This window comes from Malaclemys terrapin, chromosome 1 (assembly GCF_027887155.1).
Source record: "Malaclemys terrapin pileata isolate rMalTer1 chromosome 1, rMalTer1.hap1, whole genome shotgun sequence".
Lineage (NCBI taxonomy): Eukaryota > Metazoa > Chordata > Testudines > Emydidae > Malaclemys > Malaclemys terrapin.
The window spans coordinates 355,171,906-355,193,780 of record NC_071505.1 but is presented as its reverse complement, the minus strand read 5'-3'; positions in this window follow the sequence as shown (position 1 = coordinate 355,193,780).

Sequence of the window (21,875 nt, the reverse complement as noted above, 5' to 3'; positions counted from 1 at the left end):
GGTGGTGGTCGATTTCGCCACCCGCTACCCCGAGGCAGTGCCCTTATCGTCCATTGAAGCAGACACTGTGGCGGATGCGCTGCTGACCATTTTCAGCCGAGTGGGGTTCCCCAAGGAAGTCTTGACGGACCAAGGGTCCAACTTCATGTCGGCCCTACTCCGGTGCTTGTGGGAGAGATGTGGGGTCCGGCACAACTGGGCCTCAGCATATCACCCCCAATCCAATGGGCTGGTGGAGAGGTTCAATGGGACGCTAAAAATGATGCTGAAAACATTTATGAATCAGCACCCGCAGGACTGGGACAAGTACTTACCTCACCTGCTGTTTGCGTACAGGGAGGTACCCCAGGAGTCTACCGGGTTTTCGCCTTTCGAACTGCTGTATGGAAGGCGGGTAAGGGGGCCCCTGGACCTGATGAGAGACGAATGGGAGGGGAAGGCCACTCCTGACGGAGAGTCGGTGGTGGAGTATGTTCTGACCTTCCGGGAACGAATTGCCGAGCTCATGGGCCTGGCCAGGGAGAGTCTGGCCAGAGCCCAGAGGAAGCAGAAGGTCTGGTATGACCGCACAGCACGGGCCCGTGCCTTCGCCACTGGGGATCAGGTGATGGTCCTCATCCCCGTGAGGAAAAACAAACTCCAGGCCGCCTGGGAAGGGCCCTTCAAGGTTGTCAAGCAACTAAACGAGGTAAACTATGTGGTGGAGCTGTCGAACCGGGCACACCACCACCGGGTGTACCATGTGAATATGATGAAGCCATATTATGACAGGGGGAATATGGTGTTGGCCGTGTGTGGACAGTGGGAGGGGCAGGGAGATGACCCTTTAGTAGATCTATTCCCTGGGACAAGAGTTGGCTTCCCCCTGGAAGCAATTCCCCTCTCTGATCGGCTAACCCCTGCCCAGCGAGCTGAGATCGGAGGGGTGCTGCATCTGTACCAGCAGCTGTTTTCCAACCAGCCTGGACGCACTAATCTGACTGTCCACCGGGTGCAGACAGGATCGCACCCGCCTATAAAATGCACCCCCTTCCGAGCCACAGGGAAAACTGCTCAGGACCTGGAAAGAGAGGTCAATGACATGCTGGCTTTGGGGGTGATCCAGCCGTCTTCCAGACCTTGGGCCTCGCCGGTGGTGCTGGTCCCCAAAAAGGACGGGTCGATCCGGTTCTGTGTGGACTATCGGAAGCTCAATGCCATCACTGTAGCCGATGCCTACCCCATGCCCAGGCCGGACGAGCTCCTAGACAAGCTGGGAGGTGCTCGGTACCTTACCACCATGGATCTTACAAAGGGCTATTGGCAAGTGCCGCTGGATGCAGATGCCAGGCTGAAATCGGCCTTTGTCACCCCTCTGGGGCTCTATGAGTTCCTGACCCTGCCCTTCGGCCTCAAGGGAGCGCCGGCCACCTTCCAGCGCCTGGTGGATCAGCTACTGAGGGGGATGGAGAGTTTTGCCGTGGCGTATATCGATGACATCTGTGTCTTTAGCCAGACCTGGGAGGACCACATATCCCAGGTTAGACAAGTGCTGGACCAACTCCAGAAGGCTGGGCTGACCGTAAAACCGGAGAAGTGCAAGGTGGGGATGGCTGAGGTATCCTACCTAGGCCACCGGGTGGGAAGCGGCTGCCTAAAGCCGGAACCAGCCAAAGTGGAGGTGATCAGAGACTGGCCCGCTCCTCAAACCAAAAAGCAGGTCCAAGCCTTTATTGGGATGGCAGGGTACTATCGGAGGTTCGTGCCCCACTTTAGCGCCATAGCCGCCCCCATCACTGAGCTGTGCAAGAAGGGGAAGCCAGACAAAGTGGTCTGGACCGAGGAGTGCCAGGAGGCTCTCCGGGCGCTGAAGGAGGCTCTGGTCAGTGGCCCAGTTCTGGCAAACCCAGACTTTGACAAGCCCTTTATGGTGTTCACCGACGCCTCAGACACAGGACTGGGGGCGCTGTTAATGCAGGAGGATGAAAAGGGGGAGAGACACCCCATCGTGTACCTGAGCAAGAAGTTGCTACCCCGGGAGCAGAACTACGCGGCCATCGAGAAGGAATGCCTGGCCATGGTGTGGGCCCTCAAGAAACTAGAGCCATATCTCTTTGGGCGTCACTTCACCGTGCACACCGACCACTCTCCCCTGACCTGGCTGCACCAGATGAAAGGAGCCAACGCCAAGCTCCTGAGGTGGAGCCTGCTCCTGCAGGATTATGACATGGACGTGGTCCATGTGAAGGGACGTGACAACCTGATAGCGGACGCGTTGTCCCGGAGAGGGAGCCCTGAACTTCCCCAGGTCACTGGTCAGAGTGACCCCGCTCAGTCCAGTCTCGAAGGGGGGAGAGATGTGACGGAGCAGGGAGCAGGGCAGATTTGACCTGGGAATGTTGCAGGGGGGTTGCAGTGGGGATGTGGGATTTCCCTTGAAGGAAGCTACCTGAGCTGTAACCTGAGCCAGGAACGGGGGTGGGGAGAATTAACACCTTCTGCCCAGGAGACGGAACAAAGGAGAGGAGCAGCGGGAGGGGCTTGGAGTTTAGTTTTGGTTGGGGCTGGGTGGTGCAACGCAGGGAACCCCAGGCTGGGGTCTAAGCTCCCTGAACCTCCCCGAGGGACCTAATTGAGGGGGGGGTCTGGTCGTACCTACACGCTCTGCTTGAGACTGTGTTCCTGTCCTTAAATAAACCTTCTGCTTTACTGGCTGGCTGAGAGTCGCAGTGAATCTCGGGAAGAGGGGTGCAGGGCCCTAACTCCCCCACAATCCGCAACAGAGAGTCACCATGGGACCTCCCCGTGGGAAAATACAGAAAAACCCCATCAGAGGGGAACATCCGGCATCAGGACCATCCGACCCACTCAAGGGGACCCATGGGACATGGGCTGCTACCACTGTGGCCAAAAGGGCCACATACGGGCCCAGTGCCCCAGGCTCAGGGACAGACTGAGCAGGCCGAACCCACAGAGGGTTGACTGGGTAGAGACCCAGCCCGGCGAGAGGCAGCATTCCCAGGGAAGGGGGGCTGGCAGGGTACCACCTGCTAAGGAGGGAGGAGAGCCCCAGGCTAGCTTCTCTGGGGGGCCAGATGCTCCGGATTCAAAGTTCTCCGTTTACAGGGTTGGCGTGGGGCTGTCCCTGCGGAGCGAGTGCCTTGTTCCCCTGGAGGTGGATGGGAAGGAAGTTTATGGTTACTGGGACACGGGCGCAGAGGTGACACTGGCCCGGCCCGAGGTGGTGGCCCCAGATCGGGTGGTGCCCAACACCTTCCTGACCCTGACCGGGGTGGGCGGGACCCCATTCAAGGTTCCCGTAGCGAGGGTACACCTGAAATGGGGGGCCAAGGAGGGCCCCAAGGACGTGGGAGTGCACCACCATTTGCCCACTGAGGTGTTGATGGGGGGGGACCTAGAGGACTGGCCCAGCAGCCCCCAGACCGCCTTAGTTGTGACCCGCGGTCAGAGCCGGCGAGGGGCACTGCGCCCTGGCCTTGGGGGGGGGTGCCTTGCCTGAGGCGCGGGACCCTAACCTGGTGGGGAGGGAACGCCCAGGGACGCGGCTCAGGGAGGCTGCAGCTTCGGACCCAGCGGGCGAGAAAGAGCAGGTGGCCATCCCCGTCCCAGCTGCTGAGTTCCAGGCCGAGTTACAGAGAGATTCCTCCTTGCGGAAGATAAGGGACCTGGCCGACCTCAATGCGGTACAGACCATGGGACGAGGTGGCCGGAAAAGGTTCCTGTGGGAGAAGGGGTTCCTGTACCGAGAATGGGCTCCCCCAGGGAAAATGGAGTCAGGGGGGATCAGGAGGCAGCTGGTGGTACCCCAGAAGTATCGCCGCCAGCTGCTGTGCCGGGCCCGTGACATTCCCCTCTCAGGGCACCAGGGAACCTGGCGTACCCAGCAGAGGCTGCTACGGAGCTTTTACTGGCCTGGGGTCTTTGTTACTGTCCGACAGTACTGCAGATCCTGTGACCCCTGTCAGAAGGGGAGGAAGGCCTGGGACAAGGGGAAAACAGCTTTAGGACCCTTGCCCAGCATAGAGGAGCCTTTTCGGAGGGTGGCCAAGGTTAAAAGGGCGGCTCTAAACCAAGAGAGCCCAAAGCACAGACCTCCAGACTGGAACGCTGGAAGAAGACCACAGCCCAGTTGGAGCCCCAGAGGTATGGGGGTGGGAAAAGGGCACAGGCCGCATAAACCTTCCCACATGCGAACTGCGAGTGCCATCAAGCACCCCCGACCTAAGGGGGAGCGTGAAACTGGAGGGGCCTGGTGTAATTCTCACCAAGGAATGGGAGGGATGCGGGGGCATCCATGGGAACGGGGGTAGGTTCGAACTTCCCCGGGTCACTGGCTAAAGTGACCCTGCTCAGTTCGGTCTCGAAGGGGGGAGAGATGTGACGAACTGGGCCTGTTCTCACTGTGGTCTGTGAATGCTGACAGGGGAGTGTGCTGGGATAGTCTGCATTGCAGGATGGGATCTGCCCGAGGGCGCATACCTGAGTGTGTAACATGAGAACCCAGGAGGGGATTGGAGGTCAGGCGACTCCTTAGCCCGGGAAACTGAACAAAGGCTGTGGGAGGGGTCGCTGAAGGCAGAGTGCGGGAAGCAGGCTGGAGGGAGGGTGGTGAGATGGCTGGGAGGCAGAGATGGCTCTGACCCCCCAAAGGGGGGTGGGCTGGCATGCCCTGGGACCCCAAGCTGGACCTAACTGAGGGGGGCCCTGTTGTCTGTGCCTGCAAGACCTGTCTTGGACTGTATTCCTGTCATCCAAATAAACCTTCTGCTTTACTGGCTGGCTGAGAGTCATGGTGAATCGCAGGAAGCCGGGGGTGCAGGGCCCTGAGTCCCCCAATACTCCGTGACACCCTGGTCATAGCAAAACTGGTTAAACACAGAAAACTGCCCAGAGTAATACCACATATCCAGAGTTATACACTGGATTTCCAGGAGGATACAGTCTCTGCTGTTCTTCCCTTGCTTTTTTGACTTGGAGCTGGGGTCTGGTCGTCTCCTGTTGCCTCTGTCGAGCCTTTTCCTCAGCAGCCAGAAGCTCCAGACGCCCCTTACGTGCTTTTTCTTCTCTCTTAGCAGCTTCTTTCGTTCTCTCAGCACCTCTTTCTCCAGCTGGGCCAAGGCTCGCTTCTCTTTCATCCGAATTTCTGCCAGTTTTTGTTCATGTTCAAATCGCAGGCTATCCATCCGGGCTTGCAGTTTCATTGCTTCTGCTGTTGCTTTTTGGCTCATGGTCACTGATCTTTAACCAACAAACTCTCAATACCAAAATTCAAATTTGGACAGCGTGGGGTTCTGACCCAAAGCTTAACTGACCTGGTTCTGTGGATCCAAGCACGACTACGCCACTGTGACGATGCGGTTCTGGCGGGACCCAACTGAGAGTGCCAACTCAGACCAAAAAGAACAGGAGTACTTGTGGCACCTTAGAGACTACAGCTGTAGTCCACGAAAGCTTATGCTCTAATAAATTTGTTAGTCTCTAAGGTGCCACAAGTACTCCTGTTCTTTTTGCGGATACAGACTAACACGGCTGCTACTCTGAAACTCAGGACAAATTGCTAAAACAGGGCAGTTACAGCCCAAGGCTGGGGTTTTTCCACCTCTAAGGCAAACCAAACCAGCCAGACAAAGAGGACTTCGGTCTCACCCCACTGGCTAACCACAAGTCACACAAGTAATTCCCTTAGATACTCCAGTTTCCCAGTATCACCACCAGTGCCACTCGTTATGGGGACAAACGGTTATGAAAACCAATACCCCAATAAAAGAAAAAAGGTTCTCTCGATTCCCAAGGACCCAGACCCAGGTCAATATACAAATCAAATTTTACCCACAAATCACTGTGACGAACTGGGCCTGTTCTTGCTGGGGTGTGTGAATGCTGACAGGGAAGTGTGACTAGGATGGTCTGCATCGGGGGATGGGAGTCTGCCCCAGGGAACATACCTGAGCTTGTAACATGAGAACCCAGGAAGGGGTTGGAGGCCAGGTGACACCTTGGCCCGGGAAACTGAACAAAGGATGCGGGAGGGGTCGCTTGAAGGCAGAGTTTTGGAAGCTGGGTGGTGAGATAGCTGGGAGGCAGAGATGGCTCTGACCTCCCAAGGGGGGCTGGGATGCCTGGGACGCCCAGATGGACCTAACTGAGGGGGGCCCTGTTGTCTGTGCCTGCAAGACCTGTCTTGGACTGTATTCCTGTCATCCAAATAAACCTTCTGCTTTACTGGCTGGCTGAGAGTCATGGTGAATCGCAGGAAGCCGGAGGTGCAGGGCCTTGAGTCCCCCAATACTCCGTGACAACTGGTGGCAGCGGTGGGATCTACTGCACCCCGGGGACGGCACTTCCTGCAGTAAGTGACTGGGGAGCAGTAAAACGAAGGGGGATTGACGGGGACCAGGCGTGCTGAAAAGTGGGAGAGAGACGGTTATTACCCCTGGGAGTGTGTGACCAGCGAGAAGGACTTTTGCAGTAACAGGGTCCCCCGGGGGGATCGCAGCGAGTGGTCCCAGGGGCGGAGGAGTCTGCAGCTCGACCCTGGCAGAGAGGCGGTGACCTCGAGAAGGGCTGGCACACTAGGGGTCCCCCTGGGAACTGTGGGGAGCTGCGAGCACACAGGCCGGTGAGTGGCCAGCAGGAAGATGTATGCCAAGCGGCTTAAGAGCGACCTGGTGGAGCTGTGCAAGCAGAGGCGGCTGCGCATTGGGAGGCTCACCAAAGAACAGCTCATTGCCCAGCTGGAGGTGGAAGATCGCGCGAATGAACTGATCCCTGTGTCTCAGGGAAGCAGCCTGGCAAATGCAGCGCAGGCACCAGTGTCTGTCCCAGCTGGGAGTGGTCAGCCGGCTGCTGAGGGCTTCCCAAGACCCCTCCTTCCTATGCCTAGGGGAAGGGTGGGGAGGAGCCCAGCAAATACCGAGGGTGCCGTGACCCCCCCGGCCAGCAGGGGACCCTCCCGGCGAAGCTCGCCGGCCAGCAGAGGATCCTCCCGGCGATGTTCGGCATCCGTGGAGCGGAATTGGCTGGAATGGGAGAAAGAGCTAAAACTGAGAGAGCTGGAGGATCGTGAACGACAGAGACAGCATGAACGGGAGGAGAAAGAGAGACAGCATCAGCGTGAACGGGAGGAGAAAGAGAGACAGCATCAGCATGAAGAGAGACAGAGACAGCATGAACGGGAGGAGAATGAGAGACAGCGTCAGCATGACCTGGAACTGGCGAGATTGAAGGGCAGCGAACCCCCGGCTGCGGTGAGTGAGGGGAGACCCAGGACTGCACGGAGCTTTGATAAGTGCATCATGGCCCCATACAAGGAGGGGGAGGACATGGATGACTTCCTGGAGGCCTTTGAGACGGCCTGCGAGCTGCACCGGGTTGATCCCGCGGACAGACTCCGGGTCCTTACCCCCTTACTGGACCCCAAATCCGTGGCATTGTACCGCCAACTGGGAGAGGCAGAGAAAGGGGACTACGAACTATTCAAAAAGGCCCTGCTACGAGAGTTTGGGCTGACTCCTGAGATGTACCGGGAAAGATTCCGGAGTCAGGATAAAACCCCTGAGATCTCATATCTGCAACTAGCCGCCCGCATGGAAAGATACGCCAGCAAGTGGGCTGGTGGGGCCCAGACGAAGGAGGACCTGATTAAACTGCTGGTACTGGAGCAACTGTATGAACGGTGCCCATCCGACCTGAGGCTGTGGTTGGTGGACAGAAAGCCAGAGACCCCGCGACAGGCAGGCCGGCTGGCCGATGAGTTTGTAAAGAGCCGGTCAGGAGATAAAAGGGAGGAGTCCCAAAGGAACAGTCCCACCACAACGCAGAGAGAGAGTCACCATGGGACCTCCCCATGGGAAAATACAGAAAAAACCCATCAGAGGGGAGCATCCGGCATCAGGACCATCCGACCTACTCAAGGGGACCCATGGGACGTGGGCTGCTACCACTGTGGCCAAAAGGGCCACATACGGGCCCAGTGCCCTAGGCTCAGGGACAGACTGAGCAGACCGAACCCACAGAGGGTTGACTGGGTAGAGACCCAGCCCGGTGAAAGGCAGCATTCCCAGGGAAGGGGGGCTGGCAGAGTACCACCTGCTAAGGAGGGAGGAGAGCTCCAGGCCAGCTCCTCTAGGGGGCTGGATGCTCCAGACTCAGGGTTTTTGGTTTATATGATAGGCGCGGGGCTGTCCCTCCGGAGAGAGTACCTTGTTCCCCTGGAGGTGGATGGGAGGAAGGTCAATGGATACTGGGATACGGGCGCAGAGGTGATGCTGGCCCGGCCCGAGGTGGTGGCCTCAGATCAGGTGGTGCCCAACACCTACCTGACCCTGACGGGGGTGGGCGGAACTCCAGTCAAAGTGCCCGTGGCAAGGGTACACCTGAAGTGGGGGGCCAAGGAGGGCCCCAAGGATGTGGGGGTACACCCGTATTTGCCCACTGAGGTATTGATGGGGGGGGACCTGGAGAACTGGCCAAGCAACCCCCAAAAGGCACTGGTTGTGACCCGCAGTCAGAGCCGGCGAGGGGCACTGCGCCCTGGCCTTGGTGGGGGTGCCTTGCCTGAGGCGCAGGACCCTAACCTGGTGGGGAGGGAACGCCCAGGGACACGGCTCAGGGAGGCTGCAGCTTCAGGCCCAGCGGGCAAGGAAGAGCAGGTGGCCATCCCTGTCCCAGCTGCTGAGTTCCAGGCCGAGTTACAGAGAGACCCCTCCTTGCGGAAGATAAGGGACCTAGCCGACCTCAATGCGGTACAGACCATGGGACGAGGTGGCCGGAAAAGGTTCCTGTGGGAGAAGGGGTTCCTGTACCGAGAATGGGCTCCCCCAGGGAAAATGGAGTCAGGGGGGATCAGGAGGCAGCTGGTGGTACCCCAGAAGTATCGCCGCCAGCTGCTGTGCCGGGCCCGTGACATTCCCCTCTCAGGGCACCAGGGACCCTGGCGTACCCAGCAGAGGCTGCTACGGAGCTTTTACTGGCCTGGGGTCTTTGTTACTGTCCGACAGTACTGCGGATCCTGTGACCCCTGTCAGAGGGGGAGGAAGGCCTGGGACAAGGGGAAAACAGCTTTAGGACCCTTGCCCAGCATAGAGGAGCCTTTCCGGAGGGTGGCCAAGGTTAAAAGGGCGGCTCTGAACCAAGAGAGCCCAAAGCACAGACCTCCAGACTGGAGCGCTGGGAGAAGACCACAGCCCAGTTGGAGCCCCAGAGGTATGGGGGTGGGAAAAGGGCACAGGCCGCATAAACCTTCCCACATGCGAACTGCGAGTGCCATCAAGCACCTCCGACCTAAGGGGGGGGCGTGAAACTGGAGGGGCCTGGTGTAATTCCCACCAAGGAACTGGAGGGATGCGGGGGCATCCATGGGAACGGGGGTAGGTTCGAACTTCCCCGGGTCACTGGCTAAAGTGACCCCGCTCAGTTCGGTCTCGAAGGGGGAAGAGATGTGACGAACTGGGCCTGTTCTTGCTGGGGTGTGTGAATGCTGACAGGGAAGTGTGACTAGGATGGTCTGCATCGGGGGATGGGAGTCTGCCCCAGGGAACATACCTGAGCTTGTAACATGAGAACCCAGGAAGGGGTTGAAGGCCAGGTGACTCCTTAGCCCAGGAAACTGAACAAAGGCTGTGGGAGGGGTCGCTGAAAGCAGAGTGCTGGAAGCAGGCTGGAGAGATGGCTGGAAGGCAGAGATGGCTCTGACCCCCCCAAAGGGGGGTGGGCTGGCATGCCCTGGGACCCCAAGCTGGACCTAACTGAGGGGGGCCCTGTTGTCTGTGCCTGCAAGACCTGTCTTGGACTGTATTCCTGTCATCCAAATAAACCTTCTGCTTTACTGGCTGGCTGAGAGTCATGGTGAATCGCAGGAAGCCGGAGGTGCAGGGCCCTGAGTCCCCCAATACTCCGTGACAATCACGCTGTTGCCAATCCTTTAGAGTCTAAAATCTAAAGGTTTATTCATAAAAGGAAAAAGGTATAGACAAGCGCTAGAATTGGTTAAATGGAATCAGTTACATACAGTAATGGCAAAGTTCTTGGTTCAGGCTTGCAGCAGCGATGGAATAAACTGCAGGTTCAAATCAAGTCTCTGGAACATCCCCAGCTGGGATGGGTCATTCAGTCCTTTGTTCAAAGCTTCAGCTTGTAGCAAAGTTCCTCCAGAGGTAAGAAGCAGGATTGAAGACAAGATGGAGATGAGGCATTAGCCTTTTATAGTCTCCTCCCGGTGTAAGAACACCTCTTTGTTCTTACTGTGGAAAATTACAGCAAAATGGAGTCTGGAGTCACATGGGCCAGTCCCTGCATACTTTGCTGAGTTACAAGGCGTATCTGCTTTCTCTCAATGGGTCAATTGTAGCTGATGGTCCTTAATGGGCCATCAAGCAGGCTAGGCAGTGCTAACACCAACTTGTCTGGGATGTTTCCCAGAAGCAGAGCATAAGTTTGAAATACAGACAGTTTAGAGCCAATATTCATAACTTCAACTACACAATTGATACACACATGTAGACAGCATAATTATACCCAGTAAACCATAACCTTGTCTTAGACACCTCATTTGACCCCCTTTATACAAGATTTGGTGCCACTACAGGACTTTAGGTTGCAACCATGTTCTATACGGTCCCAGATTATGTCAATAACGTCACACTCCTGTTTCATTAACTTCCTCACCGTCATGTAGTTCCCGTTTCTGAACTGTGGGGGGCTTCTCTGGTGTCTCCCCCCACGTCCCCAGGGATGGTCTCTATTACCAAGCAGTTCAGCTCTATTCACCTCTTGGACTATGTCAGGTTTCCCTCCCCACTCTGAACTCTGGGGTCCAGATCTGGGAACCCATATGACAAACCCCCTAAGCTTATTTCTACCAGCTTAGGTTAAAAACTTCCCCAAGGCACAAATCCTTCCTTGTCCTTGGACGGTATTGCTGCCATCACCAAGTGAGTTAGAGAAAAAGTTCAGGAAAAGGGTCACTTGAAATCCCTGTTCCCCCCAAAATATCCCCGCCAGCCCCTTCACCCCCTTTCCTGGGGAGGCTTGAGAATAATGTGACGACGAACCAGAGCCTTTGTCGCTAGGACACTGAAAATCAAACAGGTTCTTAAAGGAAGAATTTTGTTTAAAGAAAAAAGTAAAAGAATCACACCTGCACCATCAGGATGGAAGGTAACTTTACAGGGTAATAAAAAGATTTAAACACAGAAGACTCCCCTCTAGGCTCAGCCTCAAAGTTACAAAAAACAGGGATAAACCTCCCTCTTAGCACAGGGAAAATTCACAAGCTAAAACAAAAGATAATCTAATGCATTTCCTTGCCTTTACTTACAATTCCTGTAATTTTAGATGTATATTTCAGATATGTTTTCAGATATTTTACCTGCCTGGTCGGTCTCTCCATTCAGAGAGGGAACAAACAAACAGAGCACACACAAAACCTCCCCCGACCCCCCGATTTGAAAGTATTTTCTTTCCTTATTGGTCCTTTTGGTCAGGTGCCAACCAGGTCATCTGAGCTTTTTAACCCCTTACAGGTAAAGTGATTCTGTACCTCTGGCCAGGAGAGATTTGATGTTACTGCAGACATAAGGGTTGTTACCCTTCCCTTTATATTTATGACAGACCAGATCCTGTGTTCCACTGAGATCTACATCAAGAATTGCCTCTCCTCTGGTGTGTTCCAGGACCAGCTGCTCCAAGAAGCAGCCATTTAAGGTGTCAAGAAACTTTATCTCTGCATCCCGTCCTGAGATGACATGTACCCAGTCAATATGGGGATAATCTGTTAGTCTTTAAGGTGCCACCAGACTCCTTGTTGTTTTTGTAGATACAGACTAACACGGCTACCCCCGCATACTTAATATGGGGATAGTTGACATCCCCCATTATTATTGAGTTTTTTATTTTAATAGCCTCTCTAATCTCCCTGAGCATTTCAGAATCATTATCACCATCCTGGTTAGCTGGTTGGTAATATATCCCTACTGCTATAGTCTTCTTATTCGAGCATGGAATTACTCTCCATAGAGATTCTATGGTACTGTTTGGTTCATTTAAGTTTTTTACTTCATTTGATTCTACGCTTTCTTTCACATCTAGTGTCACTCCCTCACCAGCACGACCTGTTCTGTCCTTCCAATAAATAAATCTATTTTGTATTTTACCTAGAACACTGTGTGCTGTTTGAAGTGCAAAGGGGAACAAGAGATGGGGCACGTCCATTTTCCGCTGTGGAAGTGGCGGACTGGGTAACACACACACTGGTCGGACCGTGACCAGGGTGGGCCGGTACAGCTCCGGGGGCCTGGGCTGGGGACGTGAGGGTATTTCGGCTCTGTTGTGGGTTCACGAGTGGCTGGCCGGAGCTGGGATGAGTGCAGGCTTGGGGCGTTTTGCAGCTTGTCTCATCGCAGTGTGAGAGGGAGCCCGGCTGGGGGTCAGGGAGCTCAGTAGTACCCCAGTTCCAGCTGGCACCCCGAGGGGGACCCGTCCCACATCCCACCAGCCCCTGGCTGGGCGGTGGTGGGTACCTCGCTGGGAGAGCCGCTCGTGCAGGGACATGGGCGCCGGGTGCATACGCGCAGCACCGACGCTGTACGAAGAGCAGCGGCTGCAGGCCGGTGTCACGGGTGTAGCCCACTGTCCGTGGCTAGAGAGACCCAGCGGGGGGACAGGGGGAGGCACTGGCTGAGCCGGGAGGGGTCAGTACAACGCACTGGCTGAGGCCGGCCCATGTCAATGGGGAAAGCTACTCGCCCGAGGGCTGCCCCGGCTCTCCCCCCCGCCCCCACCGGCAGGGAAGCTGAGCCCAGGGCCCCGCGGGGAGCGATTGGGCGGGACCAGGAATCCCGCTGGCAGCTCCCCTGGGGACCTGGAGTCGCTGCAGCCTGGCTGGGGACCGGCTCTGGGCTCTGTGGCAGAGTCTGGTGCCTGGGCCAGCGCTGGGGCCAGGCCACTAACCTCCCCACCCCCTGGCTGCTTCGACAACACTGCGCGGCCCGGGGACACTGGCTGCTCATGGGCGGGGGTGGGGCTGCAGCGGGGACACGGCTCCCCAGGGCCCGTCGGCCGGACGCGCTGGGCAGAGGTCAGGGTGGCATGCGGGCGGTGTCGCGGAGTATTGGGGGACTCAGGGCCCTGCACCCCCGGCTTCCTGCGATTCACCATGACTCTCAGCCAGCCAGTAAAGCAGAAGGTTTATTTGGATGACAGGAATACAGTCCAAGACAGGTCTTGCAGGCACAGACAACAGGGCCCCCCTCAGTTAGGTCCAGCTTGGGGTCCCAGGGCATGCCAGCCCACCCCCCTTTGGGGGGTCAGAGCCATCTCTGCCTCCCAGCCATCTCTCCAGCCTGCTTCCAGCCCTCTGCTTTCAGCGACCCCTCCCACAGCCTTTGTTCAGTTTCCCGGGCCCGGAGTCACCTGGCCTCCAACCCCCTCCTGGGTTCTCATGTTACAAGCTCAGGTATGTTCCCTCGGGCCGACTCCCATCCTCCGATGCAGACCATCCTAGTCACACTCCCCTGTCAGCATTCCCACACCCCAGCAAGAACAGTCCCAGTTCGTCACATCTCTCCCCCCTTCAAGACCGAACTGAGCGGGGTCACTTTAGCCAGTGACCCGGGGAAGTTCGAACCTACCCCCGTTCCCATGGATGCCCCCGCATCCCTCCAGTTCCTTGGTGGGAATTACACCAGGCCCCTCCAGTTTCACGCCCCCCCTTAGGTCGGGGTGCTTGATGGCACTCGCAGTTCGCATGTGGGAAGGTTTATGCGGCCTGTGCCCTTTTCCCACCCCCATACCTCTGGGGTTCAAACTGGGCTGTGGTCTTCTCCCAGCGCTCCAGTCTGGAGGTCTGTGCTTTGGGCTCTCTTGGTTTAGAGCCGCCCTTTTAACCTTGGCCACCCTCTGGAAAGGATCTTTATTGCTGGGCAAGGGTCCTAAAGCTGTTTTCCCCTTGTCCCAGGCCTTCCTCCCCCTCTGACAGGGGTCACAGGATCCGCAGTACTGTCGGACAGTAACAAAGACCCCAGGCCAGTAAAAGCTCCGTAGCAGCCTCTGCTGGGTACGCCAGGTTCCCTGGTGCCCTGAGAGGGGAATGTCATGGGCCCGGCACAGCAGCTGGCGGCGATACTTCTGGGGTACCACCAGCTGCCTCCTGATCCCCCCTGACTCCATTTTCCCTGGGGGAGCCCATTCTCGGTACAGGAACCCCTTCTCCCACAGGAACCTTTTCCGGCCACCTCGTCCCATGGTCTGTACCGCATTGAGGTCGGCCAGGTCCCTTATCTTCCGCAAGGAGGGATCTCTCTGCAACTCGGCCTGGAACTCAGCAGCTGGGACAGGGATGGCCACCTGCTCTTTCTCGCCCGCTGGGTCTGAAGCTGCAGCCTCCCTGAGCCGTGTCCCTGGGCGTTCCCTCCCCACCAGGTTAGGGTCCTGCGCCTCAGGCAAGGCACCCCCCCCAAGGCCAGTGCGCAGGGCCCCTCGCCGGCTCTGACTGCGGGTCACAACCAGTGCCTTTTGGGGGTTGCTTGGCCAGTTCTCCAGGTCCCACCCCATCAATACCTCAGTGGGCAAATACGGGTGTACCCCCACATCCTTGGGGCCCTCCTTGGCCCCCCACTTCAGGTGTACCCTTGCCACGGGCACTTTGACTGGTGTTCCGCCCACCCCCGTCAGGGTCAGGTAGGAGTTGGGCACCACCTGATCTGGGGCCACCACCTCGGGCCGGGCCAGCGTCACCTCTGCGCCCGTATCCCAGTATCCATTGACCTTCCTCCCATCCACCTCCAGGGGAACAAGGTACTCTCTCCGGAGGGACAGCCCCGCGCCCACCGTATAAACCAAAAACCCTGAGTCTGGGGCATCCAGCCCCCTAGAGGAGCTGGCCTGGGGCCCTTCTCTCTCTTGAGCAGTTGATAAGCTGCCAGCCCCTCTTGCGTGAGAAGCCTGCCCCTCGTCCGTCTGGGCCTCTACCAAGTTAACCCTATGTGGGTTCGGTCTGCTCAGTCTGTCCTTGAGCTTGGGGCACTGGGCCCGAACGTGGCCTCTTCGGCCGCAGTAATAGCAGCTCCTGTCCTGTGGGTCCCCTCGAGCCGGTCGGTTGTCCCTGACGCTGGGCATTCCCCGTGGGAGGGGATTCCCCATATTCCCCCTTTGGGAGGTCCCAGGGTGACTCTCTCTCTGCATCGCGGCGGGCCTGTTCCTTTGGGGCTCCTCCCTGCCACCCCCTGACCGGCTCTTTACAAACTCATCAGCCAGCTGCCCGGCGTGTCGCGGGTTCTCTGGCTTTCTGTCCACCAACCACAGCCTCAGGTCGGATGGGCACCGCTCAAACAGTTGCTCCAGTACCAGCAGTTTAATCAGGTCCTCCTTCGTGTGGGCCCCACCAGCCCACTTGCTGGCGTATCTTTCCATGCGGACGGCTAGTTGCAGATATGAGATCTCAGGGGTTTTATCTTGACTCCGGAACCTTTCCCGGTACATCTCAGGAGTCAGCCCAAACACATGTAGCAGGGCCTTTTTGAATAGTTCGTAGTCCCCTTTCTCTGCCTCTCCCAGTTGGCGGTACAATGCCACGGCTTTGGGGTCCAATAAGGGGGTAAGGACCCGGAGTCTGTCCGCGGGATCAACCCGGTGCAGCTCGCAGGCCGTCTCAAAGGCCTCCAGGAAGTCATCCATGTCCTCCCCCTCCTTGTATGGGGCCATGATGCACTTATCAAAGCTCCGTGCAGTCCTGGGTCCTCCCTCACTCACCGCAGCCGGGGGTTCGCTGCCCTTCAATCTCGCCAGTTCCAGGTCATGCTGACGCTGTCTCTCATTCTCCTGTCTCTGTCTCTCTTCATGCTGACGCTGTCTCTCATTCTCCTGTCTCTGTCTCTCTTTCTCCTCCCGTTCATGCTGACGCTGTCTCTCTTCACGCTGATGCTGTCTCTCTGTCTCCTCCCGTTCATGCTGTCTCTGTTGTTCACGATCCTCCAGCTCTCTCAGTTTTAGCTCTTTCTCCCATTCCAGCCAATTCCGCTCCACGGATGCCGAACGTCGCCGGGAGGATCCTCTGCTGGCCGGCGAGCTTCGCCGGGAGGGTCCCCTGCTGGCCGGGGGGGCCACGGCGCCTTCGGTATTTGCTGGGCTCCTCCCCACCCTTCCCCTAGGCATAGGAAGGAGGGGTCTCGGGAAGCCCTCAGCAGCCGGCTGACCACTCCCAGCTGGGACAGACACTGGTGCCTGCGCTGCATTTGCCAGGCTGCTTCCCTGAGACACAGGGATCAGTTCATTCGCGCGATCTTCCGCCTCTAGCTGGGCAATGAGCTGTTCTTTGGTGAGCCTCCCAATGCGCAGCCGCCTCTGCTTGCACAGCTCCACCAGGTCACTCTTAAGCCGCTTGGCATACATCTTCCTGCTGGCCACTCACCGGCCTGTGTGCTCACAGCTCCCCACAGTTCCCAGGGGGACCCCTAGTGTGCCAGCCCTTCTCGAGGTCACCGCCTCTCTGCCAGGGTCGAGCTGCAGACTCCTCCGCCCCTGGGACCACTCGCTGCGATCCCCCCGGGGGACCCTGTTGCTGCAAAAGTCCTTCTCGCTGGTCACACACTCCCAGGGGTAATAACCGTCTCTCTCCCACTCTTCAGCAGGCCTGGTCCCCCTCAATCCCCCTTCGTTTTACTGCTCCCCAGTCACTTACTGCAGGAAGCGCCGTCCACGGGGTGCAGTAGATCCCACCCCTGCCACCAGTAGTCACGGAGTATTGGGGGACTCAGGGCCCTGCACCCCCGGCTTCCTGCGATTCACCATGACTCTCAGCCAGCCAGTAAAGCAGAAGGTTTATTTGGATGACAGGAATACAGTCCAAGACAGGTCTTGCAGGCACAGACAACAGGGCCCCCCTCAGTTAGGTCCAGCTTGGGGTCCCAGGGCATGCCAGCCCACCCCCCTTTGCGGGGTCAGAGCCATCTCTGCCTCCCAGCCATCTCTCCAGCCTGCTTCCAGCACTCTGCTTTCAGCGACCCCTCCCACAGCCTTTCTTCAGTTTCCCGGGCCCCGGAGTCACCTGACCTCCAACCCCCTCCTGGGTTCTCATGTTACAAGCTCAGGTATGTTCCCTCGGGCCGACTCCCATCCTCCGATGCAGACCATCCTAGTCACACTCCCCTGTCAGCATTCCCACACCCCAGCAAGAACAGTCCCAGTTCGTCACAGGCGGCTGGAGCCCAGAGGCTCCGTCTCGGAGGCGGTGAAGCCGTGTGGCCGGCCCTGGTGGGAGAGCGGGTGTGACGTTATTGACATAAACTGGGACCATATAGATCATTGTTGCAACCAAGGTCCTGTAGTGGCACCCAAATCTTGTATAAAGGGGGTCAAATGGGGTGTCTAGGACAAGGTTATGGTTTACTGGTTATGATTATGCTGTCTATATGTGTGTGTCAGTGATGGAGTTGAAGTTATGAATATTGGCTCTATACTGTCCGTATTTCAAACTTATGCTATGCTGCTGGGTGACATCCCAGACAAGCTGAGATGAGCTCTGCCTAGCCTGCTTGATGGCCCATTAAGGACCATCAGCTATACAATGGACCCATTGAGAGAAGGCAGATACGCCTTGTAACTCAGCAAAGTATGCAGGGACTGGCCCATGTGACTCCAGACTCCATTTTGCTGTAATTTTCCACAGTAAGAACAAAGAGGTGTTCTTACACCTGGAAAAGACTATAAGGCTGATGCCTCATCTCCATCTGGTCTTCAATCCTGCTTCTTACCTCTGGAGGAACTTTGCTACAAGCTGAAGCTCTGAACAAAGGACTGAGGACCCATCCCAGCAGGGGATGTATTCCAGAGACTTGATTTGAACCTGCAGTTTATTTTATCGCTGCTGCAAGCCTGAACCAAGAACTTTGCCATTACTGTATGTCATTGATTCCATTTAACCAATTCTAACTCTCATCTCTATCTTTTTCCTTTTATGAATAAACCTTTAGATTTTAGATTCTACAGGATTGGCAACAGCGTGATTTGTGGGTAAGATCTGATTTCTATGTTGACCTGGCTCTGGGGCTTGGTCCTTTGGGATCAGGAGAACCTTTTTTCTTTTACTGGGGTATTGGTTTTCATAACCATTTGTCCCCATAACGAGTGGCACTGGTGGTAATACTGGGAAACTGGAGTGTCTAAGGAAATGGCTTGTGAGACTTGTGGTTAGCCAGTGGGATGAGACCGAAGTCCTCTTAGTCTGGCTGGTTTGGTGCCTTAGAGGTGGAAAAACCCCAGCCGTGGGCTGTAACTGCCCTGTTTGAGCAATTTGTCCTGAGTTGGCACTCTCAGTTGGGTCCTGCCAGAACTGCTTCATCACAGCAGGACCCCAGGGCTCTGGTCCGCTGGGGGGGCTCCAAAGCTGGGGGAGTAGCCCTGAATCTGCCATGAGCCCCCTTCCATTAGCTTTCCCTGTGCCCCCCCCCAGCCTCTCACTCCCCCAATCCCTGTCCTGTCATGTTTTCTGCCTCCCAGCAGGAGCTGCGGGGATGGGCATGTCCCATGAGCAGCACTGGGCTACGCCGGGGCCTGTGGAACTCCCTGCTGCAGGAACTCACAGCAGCACAGCCCCTGACGGACACAGCGGTGAAGCGCCTCATCCCCCGCGGGGGACCCAGGCCCTTCTGCACCCCTCAGGCTGCTACCCCAGAGCCGAACGAGCCCAGCATGGCTCCTGCCAGCTCCTCTGCCGCAGATGCCCAGCCCCCGCCCTGGCCGGGCCTTTGCAAACCCATCGGAGCCAGAGCCTGGGGCCTGGCTGCACCAGGGCAGGTGCTGGGGCTGGCAGCTCCCCCCCCCAGCCTTCCAGCACAGTCTGACCCCCATCTACCGCCCACAAACCCAGCCACCCCCCAACTCCCCTCCCCCCAGGTTTATGGCTTTTCTGGCCCTTTTGTCCAAGGGCTAGAGGTGACCCCCCCCCCAGCGTGAATTCACTTTTCCAGGGAGTTTGCCAAAGACATCAAAGGCTTCACTGACCCCCCCAGGCCCCAATCTCCCCTCACCCCCCTCCAACCTCCACCCCCCAGCTCGGTGTCCATCTCGCCCCCCAGCTGAGCACCAGGTGCTCGGCTCGGGGGCCGGCTGCTGAGCGAGGTCCCCAGGGAGGGCGAGCGACTCTGCGCCAGCGACTCCAGCCCCCCTCCCCCCCCGGCGCTGCCCCTTTAATTCAATCTGCCTGAGCCACAGGCAGGAAGGTGAGCGAGCGCCGGGGGGCCCCAGGGACCGGTAGCTCTGAGCAGCTCTAGCTCCCGGCTGGCGCAGACGGGCCAGGCTGAACCCCCACGGACCCAGAGCTGGGGGGCTCTGTGCTCATGGCCAGGCTCTGGGGGCTACGGGGCACCTCACAGCACAGTCTGACCCTGCTGGGGGCAGGGAAGCTCTGCATGGAGCCACCGGGCCGGCACCGCGCCCCAGGGAGCCCCGGGTCTCCCGCTCTCCTCCCTGGCCGCCCACACGGCCTCAGCGGCTCTGGGCTCCGGCCTGCCCCCGGCATCTCCACAGGTTGCTCCAGCCGGGGTGTCTCCCCGCTGGGCTGGGGTCGGGCCACGGATGCCTGGGTTCTATTCTGAGCCCTGCCTGGAACTGGCTGTTCCCGCTCCCCGGGGGCGGGGGCTGGAGCTGGAGCAGCCTGGCCCGGTGCCACCCGTGTCCGCAGCTCCAACGACATGTCTGTGACCCGCAGGCTGCGACCGAGCTGAATGGTTCCTGGCTCAGCTCCCGGCGCCTGGGCAGCTAATGGGATCTGGCCTCCCCCGCATTCATCTGCAGCCCGCGGGCACTTCCTGTCCCAAACGCTGCCGCGGCGCAGAGCCGGCCTGGCCCGTACATCGCTGCCCTGCGCCATCACAGGGCTAGGCCTGGCCTCCGCTGGGGGCAGGGGACCCGTTTGTGGAAATCACCTCTCGTGAATCCTTGTGCAAATCTGTGGTTGTGCAAAAGAGCTTGTCCAGGATGTGTGTGCAACAGGCTCCTAGCAGGGCTGGGCTGGCAGGGGCTGCGGGTCGGGAGTGAGGAGCACCGGCAGGGCTGGGGGGGGCAGGGCTGGGCTGGCAGGGGGCTGCGGATCGGGAGTGAGGGGCACCGGCAAGGATGTGGGGCAGGGCTGGGCTGGCAGGGGGCTGCGGATCGGGAGTGAGGGGCACCGGCAAGGATGTGGGGCAGGGCTGGGCTGGCAGGGGGCTGCGGATCGGGAGTGAGGGGCACCGGCAAGGATGTGGGGCAGGGCTGGGCTGGCAGGGGGCTGCGGATCGGGAGTGAGGGGCACCGGCAAGGATGTGGGGCAGGGCTGGGCTGGCAGGGGGCTGCGGATCGGGAGTGAGGGGCACCGGCAAGGATGTGGGGCAGGGCTGGGCTGGCAGGGGGCTGCGGATCGGGAGTGAGGGGCACCGGCAAGGATGTGGGGCAGGGCTGGGCTGGCAGGGGGCTGCGGATCGGGAGTGAGGGGCACCGGCAAGGATGTGGGGCAGGGCTGGGCTGGCAGGGGCTGCGGGTCGGGAGTGAGGGGCACCGGCAAGGATGTGGGGCAGGGCTGGGCTGGCAGGGGGCTGCGGATCGGGAGTGAGGGGCACCGGCAAGGATGTGGGGCAGGGCTGGGCTGGCAGGGGGCTGCGGATCGGGAGTGAGGGGCACCGGCAAGGATGTGGGGCAGGGCTGGGCTGGCAGGGGCTGCGGGTCGGGAGTGAGGGGTACCGGCAAGGATGTGGGGCAGGGCTGGGCTGGCAGGGGGCTGCGGATCGGGAGTGAGGGGCACCGGCAGGGATGGGGGTGGGGGGTGGCTGGACACCAGCGGCACCTTCGACTCGGGGGAGCCGGGAACAGACCAGCCGAGAGGTCTGGGAGCCCCAGAATAGCCCTGCCCCCGCCCCATTTTTATACCCCACCTTGGTGAGGGGCGGGGCCAGGGGAAAGTGGGCCAGGCTCCCCTCGGGCTCTGCCTCTCCTGGGGCAGGCTCCGCCCCTGTGGGGGAGGGGAGCCCAGCTCCTGGGGCGGGGTGTGTGTGACATGCAGTGACCCCGGGGTGGGGCTGGTTATCCAGGGGACCCATCCCGGACCTCCACCCAGGGTCACTCAGCTGTGGGTGGGGGCAGGACAGCTCCCCCCCCCCCCACACCCCCAGTCAGTGGGGAGCACGGACCAGCCCCTCAGCATCACCCCATGAGCCAACAAATAACCCCCGGCCCCCCTGGGGGGCGCTGGTCACGATCCGGCTCCAGGGGACAGGCTGTGGGGGGCAGGGAGTGGGGCCCGACCCCTCTGGAGGATGCTGGCCCCAGGCAGGACCCTCTGCCAGGCTTGGCCTGTGGTGGGGGCTGCACAGCCCCAGCCCGAGCCGGGTACAAGGGCCCCCCTCAGACCAGACTGTGCCGTGTGTGGGGGTGCAGCTCCAGGCTGTGTGGGGGGCTGGGAATCACTGGGGGGGCCAGGCTGAGTGTGGGGTTGGGGGTCACGGGGCCCAGGCTGGGTGTGGGGGAGTTGGGAGTTCCTGGGGGACCAGGCTGAGTGTGGGGGGGCTGGGGTCACTAGGGGGGCCAGGCTGTGGGGGGGGGTTGGGGTCACTGGGGGGCCAGGCTGAGTGTGGGGGGGCCAAGGTTCACTGGGGTCTGGCTGGGTGTGTGGGGGGTTGGAAGTTCCTGGGGGACCAGGCTGTATGGGAGTGTGACGAACTGGGCCTGTTCTCACTGTGGTCTGTGAATGCTGACAGGGGAGTGTGCTGGGATAGTCTGCATTGGAGGATGGGATCTGCCCGAGGGCGCATACCTGAGTGTGTAACATGAGAACCCAGGAAGGGGTTGAAGGCGAGGCGACTCCTTAGCCCGGGAAACTGAACAAAGGCTGTGGGAGGGGTCGCTGAAGC